At 41.2% G+C, this 6,266-nt stretch overlaps 1 long non-coding RNA gene across 1 annotated transcript; it reads right to left on the reverse strand.

Moving 5' to 3' along the window:
- On the reverse strand, positions 1–6,247 carry LOC113028606 (uncharacterized). The gene is made up of 3 exons (XR_003273247.2): positions 6,010–6,247; positions 4,951–5,157; positions 1–1,995 (listed from the first exon to the last, which is right to left on the reverse strand). It is a non-coding gene; the product is annotated as an uncharacterized LOC113028606 (long non-coding RNA).
- Positions 6,248–6,266: the final 19 nt, after the last annotated feature.

Here is a 6,266-nt window from a genome sequence, read left to right on the forward strand (position 1 = left end):
CTGCCCTCTGATTTCCCCAGGTCGCATAGTGAGGCAACAATCGTGTGCAGGCATGCCTGGCACTTGACGTGCCTTCTCTATTGAAAACATTTTTCAAGTAGCAAGCTCATAGCCACACCCATGTGATAATGTACAGTGCTGCTGTGCCCTATACTTACTCAGCTCGCCGCAGAGCTCTGCCCTGCAGTTATGGCTGAGAATATGGCCTTGCCACTGGCTCTCTGTGTGCGTAGATGTGAAGACTCTATGGACTCTCCCATTGGCTGATGCCTGTGCTTTGTTTGTGTCTGAAGTTTTCCTGGTGACAGCTATTGTATAGAGTACAAATTCCTGCAGTGTTTTCTTTGCTGAATGAGAGACGCTGTCATTCAAAGTTTTTGCCTGGTGTAGCTTTTTCCCCCCTTAAATGTTTTGTTGACTGGGTAAAGAGTGTGTCCAGATTGGTCTATTTTTCTATCTCTCAAAACATTGAAGAGTAACAATAGGGGATACAGTGACGTATATTAGGACAACTAAACACCCAAAAAATCAGCAGGGCCGATTGTGTGAGTGGAACAAAAAGTCTCTGGTGCTCAAAATGCACTCTCTCTATAAATTACTGTGAAACTATTGAAACTGTGCATATTTTATAGAGAATGAATCTTAATTATTATTAACCACTTGTTTTCTAGTAAAATCTAGTAAAGCATTTTCACCTGTGAATATCTATGTATCAATCTATCTCTATTGGTGTCTGACTTGCCCTCAATTCAGGCACTTTGGATTCTTTGTTGAGTAGTCATAGATAATAAATAAATACATAAAAATTCACCTCTGTCTTTGTAGGAGCTCACTGGCTAAAGCCAGGGGCGCCACCAAGGGGGGGCCACGGGGTACTGGACACCCCCCCCCCCAAAAAAAAAAAAAAAAAATTGCTGGTGGTTTCCTCCATTGCACCCCTGGAAAAACTGTCCTATGTTGGTAATAATTCTATAAACGTGACCACAAGAGAGAGGAAACCATCCTACAATGAGTTGAAACATTAACTTGTTATTCCTGCTCAAAACAGAATTATTTATGGATTTAAAACTCTTATCTGGTTTTCATATCTGGGATTGACCAATAAGTCTATTTGAATAGAGCTTTCCCAGTGTCTTCCTGCAACAGGAACACCTTAAAAAAATCATTGCACCAATCATTGGTCATCAGCAAAATTAAGCAAATTTAACGGGTTTAATGGAACCTGATTGTGACACAGAGCATTGACAAGGGAGGAAATTCTTTAAAAATTCAAGATAGGCCGGGGTTTTGGCATGAGCTTTGGTGGCAGATGTTGGTGGAGGATGCCACTGGCACCCTCACTGTATCCTACTAGTTTGTAGAGCTGCGTATTATCAATAAAACAATAAAAAGTAATAAATAAAAAAGTTTAAAAATGAGAATTTGTATCATTTGGTCTACATTTATTAAAAGTAACAGTGACACACCAGTGCCATCTTGAGGTCAAATGGACAACAGTGTGCAGCATATTATAAAAAATAAAAATATTCTTAGATGCTATATATGAGGCTTTTTTTGACATTCTGCCAAACCAAATATAAAATCAGAGGAATATCAGGAAGGTGTGTGTTAAAGGTCCCTAAACTCCTGAAGTATTCCTTTAAGGTCAAACAAAAACTCCAAAAGTGTTCCCTGAACTCTGGGTTGAATCAGTCAGACTATCTTAAAAAAAAACCCAAGAAGCTCTGCATGAAACTCATCCTTTAATCCACAGTCCTCTTTAATGATGGTGTCTGGTGTGGTTTGGTGATACATTTCTTTGTGTGTGTGTTTGTCCCAGGCTCAGAGCGAGACACATTCCATCCAGGTGACTTAACAGCTCTTCAGTTGCCGGTCGCATCCATTGTCTCTTCAGAGAGGCAGCACAATACAGGTACAATGCTCGGTATTCTCCCGGGGGACAATGACTACAACGCCCTTCTGGACAGCTTGAGAAGTCATGATGGTGTATTCACTCTGAGAGGAAACAGTAACAGATTTTCTATTGTGAGAAACACAAAACTGGAAGCATTAAAAAGAATCACAAAGCACGACATCGGGGTAAGTCTGGTGTATGTCTCAGTGAAATCGCTGATATGACGTCAGTGGTTTCAGATCTAAGATGCATTTCAGGTCATATTGTTTGTCTAAAAACGATGTTTTATATTTGGCAAGACGTCATTTGGTTTCATTTGATAATAAAGAAAGATCGCCTAAGTCTCAGGAGCAGGGGGATGTGAAACAGATCCTGTCTTTGAAGCAGCCGCCACAGGTCATTTGAGGGACTTTGTACAGCTGTCTGTGTTCCCACTGCCTCAGACTGTACAGAGGTGTGCAGGAATTCAACCCACAGGATGCCACTCAGACAAGGGCCTATGTGAAAGAGTGTTAATACCTTAGTTCAGGTGTGTCCCTGTAAACTGAGCAAAGTTCCCATACAGTACACTGTCATTCATGATTACACAGCTATAGTACACAGGCCCCGTAGTGGCCTATTTATACTGCATATCATGTACTGTAATTGTGCTGATGGCCTTCAAATACAATGCAATACAATAACAACATGACATTTTTATTTCCACATTTTATCTGTGCAGTAATTACATGTTTTTCTCAAGAAGCAATAGTCTAAAGCCTCCCCTCATTTCTTTATATTTGGCTTCCGAGGAGACTTTGTTTAAATGAAATTCTTTCTCTCATCTTTAGTCTACTAGTTGTACCTGACTGTTTTCAGAGGAATGTTTGTTAGTTTGCTTGCTTGTTTGGCAACATAGCTCTGACCTATGAATCACCGGAGAATAAAAAAAGGCTCATAACTCAAAGGAGGACCCAGTCTCGCGTTTACACATAACAGAAAAATGGCAAAGAACCAGTTTTAAATGGTGTCTTTAGGAACTTTGTTGCCAGCAGCCTGTTACACCCGCACCTAGGTTGTTCCCATTCCTTTAATTGAATCTATGAAAAATGCCAAAGATAACACAGTTTGACAGGCATGAAATAGTGTTTGTGCACAAAAATGTGATTCACAAAGAGCTATTAGCCAAAATTAGCAGCTATTAGCCAGACCACAACATTAGTGAAGCAGTGTGGGATCCTGTTGACAGCCAACGTCTAAAGAAGAGCTTTGAATGTCCTTCAGGAAGACTGAAGAACTATTCCTAAAAACTACAGAAATAAGCTACAACAAGCTGCCTCAGAGTTCAGACTGTGTTGAAGAATAAAGGTGAATATTGACTCCGAAGCTCATTAGAATCGTATAGTCTCTTATATACCATGTTCCCATTTGTATTTGCAGATTATAGAGCGAAAGAAAGAAAGTTTCGTGTTTAACAAAATTGAGAACTGGAGCCCAAATATTGTAGATGGTTTGCAATCAATCTCTGAAATATCTGAGTATCCAGTGAGTGGCAGTTCTCCGGGTGAAAAAGCCTTGTTTATGCTGGAGAGGAGAGGGAAATGAAAAGACTCCTTAAAATCTGATAGGAAGGCAACAATAACTGAAATAACACCTGCAGAAGAGCATCTCTGAACGCACAGCATGTCAGCCCTTAAAGCAGAACGGCTACAGCAGGCCACGATCTCTCAGAAATCTCTGTTCCCAGCACATTGTTGAATCTGTGCCATGAAGAATTAGTGCAGTTCTGAAGACAAAAGGTGGGACGGGTCCAACCCACCGCCTAATAAAACGGCCGGTGAGTGAATTTAAGTGCACTAAATACTTTAATATGAATATGCCAACATATTGATTTTCAGACGGGAGTCCTTACAGTAGACTGATTTAATTCCAAGATGGACATTTAGCTATGTGTCATCCTCTCCACTCTCCTAATGTGATAAACGGACACACACAGAGATAAAACGCACACTCACATATAGTAACAAACTTGTCGTAATGGACAAGAAAGCTGAAAGAGCATTAGTAATTTCAAGATTTTCACTTTAACTTCCTTTGAATGTGCGCGCACTTTGCCAAGCTGTCGCCAACCAGTTTAAGAAAAGAGAAAAGAGCTAAACTCGGTCTTAAACATTAAACAACACAAGGCTAACCAGCGGTATCGATCACTTTGACGAGAGAGAAAGGCACATCTCCGATTGTTTTTCAACATCACGGCAGATCAATACGGAGGAGTGCTCCAGCAGCGGAGAAGAGTAAATGATGTCTTCTTTGTTTAGAGACTGAGAAATTGACATACTGCTGGACTGGAGGATGCCTGTGTCGATAGATATTGTCATCCCCTTCAGATTTATCATCCACAAGAGCGTGCTGCCATGTACCCTCACTTATATTTCGACATATAAGGCGAAGGTGCCGATATTCTTCAATTTAGATTGCACCATTTTAGGTAAAGGGATTTAGTATCCCGTGTCAGAGCACTCTCTCTGACACTGGATGGTTGGCATTTGGAGATTTAGAGAATTCAGGCCAAATCAGCAGATGAAACTTTTAAAACTGGAGCTGTGTTGCTGTTGAGTGTCTTGTTTTTTTGTTGTTGTTTTAGTCTCTCTGTTTGAGTCTTATGTGATGAATCTTTCCCTGTGAAATCCTTCCTGCATACTCATCAGTTTGCGGTGCATAAATAAACACTTTCAATCCTCGATTCCTTGATTTTGGAGTACACCGGACACTAAAAAATCTCATTTTAACACTGGTGTGTCGCTCGTGTTTCTCATTACTCTCCAGATTACAAGCCTTTAATTTAACGTAATGTCATGTTGGGCAGTTATTCATAGATTTCATACTGACTTGTAGAAAAAAGGCCATAGAAGTGCTTGGAATTGCCCTTACGTGCTCTGAAGCAGGCAGATTGTAACATCTACCCCAGATAGTGGACACTTTTCAGCCTAATCTGAGCTACTTTTGGCACTTAGAGCTCCGTTAGATCACTGACATATGTTTTAGGGGCCAGATGTGCCCCAAACGTCACAACATACCTGACATCTGGTCCATATAAGGATGACTTCGAGGCAGCCAGACTCAGACCCAGAGTCAGCAAAGGTCCACAGAGGCCGATAAGAGAACTGCAGATGTGGATTATTCCTCTCCGAACCTGCTCCTTTTTTCAGTTTATATTAGTTGGCATAAATGACAATCCGTCGGCGCTCAGTGTTCAAACCCAGAGAATGATTTGTTTGAAACAGCTGTAATAACATATGAGAACTTGTTAGTTATATCCAGCAGTACAATGCATTGCTTTAAAAGGCACAGACATCATAAGTGTGCCAATAAAGTTATCAGCGTTCTAACTGCTTAATGCTGGAATACCTTTGGGATCATACAAACAAACACACACACACAAACATAGTAACCATAGTATATCCTTTAGTGTGTTTAGCAGGTTTTGAAGCCACTTCAGCTGTAGCCGTGATGAGTGTCAGCCAGCATCCTCAGGTTACAGAGGTCAAGCCGGGACTCTTGGGTGTTTTTTCAGTGTAGCGGTACACCTCATGAATATCACTGGGAGGAAGGGAAGAAGCGATGTGGACTTTTTATCTGTCTGTGTCACTCCTGAAAATATCATCTGCATCCTGGGGCTTTCTTGGCAAGATTCAAGAACAAATGAGTAGACGTCTCGGGGAGATGAATGCCTAATCCTAAACCTGCACCAACATGTACAACAACAAAAAGAAATAAAAAGAAGAGCTGCTATACGTGACTTTTTTATATTTCCAAGTTTGTTTGTTTTTTCTAGCATTTGTCTGTAGGAGAAAGTAAATAAAGGGACAGACTGGTGGTGGTCTCAATTATCTCATGTTTACCGGTATGGTCTCACATATACACACACACACCCACTCACAAGGAGAAAAGAAACAGAGAAATTGATGACACCTGTTTGTTACAGTTAGCCAGGGGTGACAAGGTTAAATGTGTGTGTGTGTGTGTGTGTGTGTCATGGCTGGCACGACTGGTGTGTGTGGTCCGGCAGTCCAACTATAGCAGGCAGCAGGTGGCCGCTAGTTGGCCATACAGAGCTGCTCAAAGCGACCGGTTACCTGGAGCTCAGTGCGTGGTTTTCCTGTATGCGGAGAGTTCAGCAGTGGATGTGGTGACTTAAAGGGGAAATGAAGGGAAATTGCTTTCAAAAAACTAATATCCCCTCTTCATCATTTCCCAGACGTTTTCTCCTCTCCCGGTGCATTAAATACAATTAAACTAACTACCATATTTCTCTAAAATTGCTTTCAAAATAACGCGATATGAGCGTTTTCTCCTCTCTGTCACTTCGGAGAGAAGAGGGGACGCGCCGTGC

Source organism: Astatotilapia calliptera, chromosome 8, assembly GCF_964374335.1.
Source record: "Astatotilapia calliptera chromosome 8, fAstCal68.1, whole genome shotgun sequence".
NCBI lineage: Eukaryota > Metazoa > Chordata > Actinopteri > Cichliformes > Cichlidae > Astatotilapia > Astatotilapia calliptera.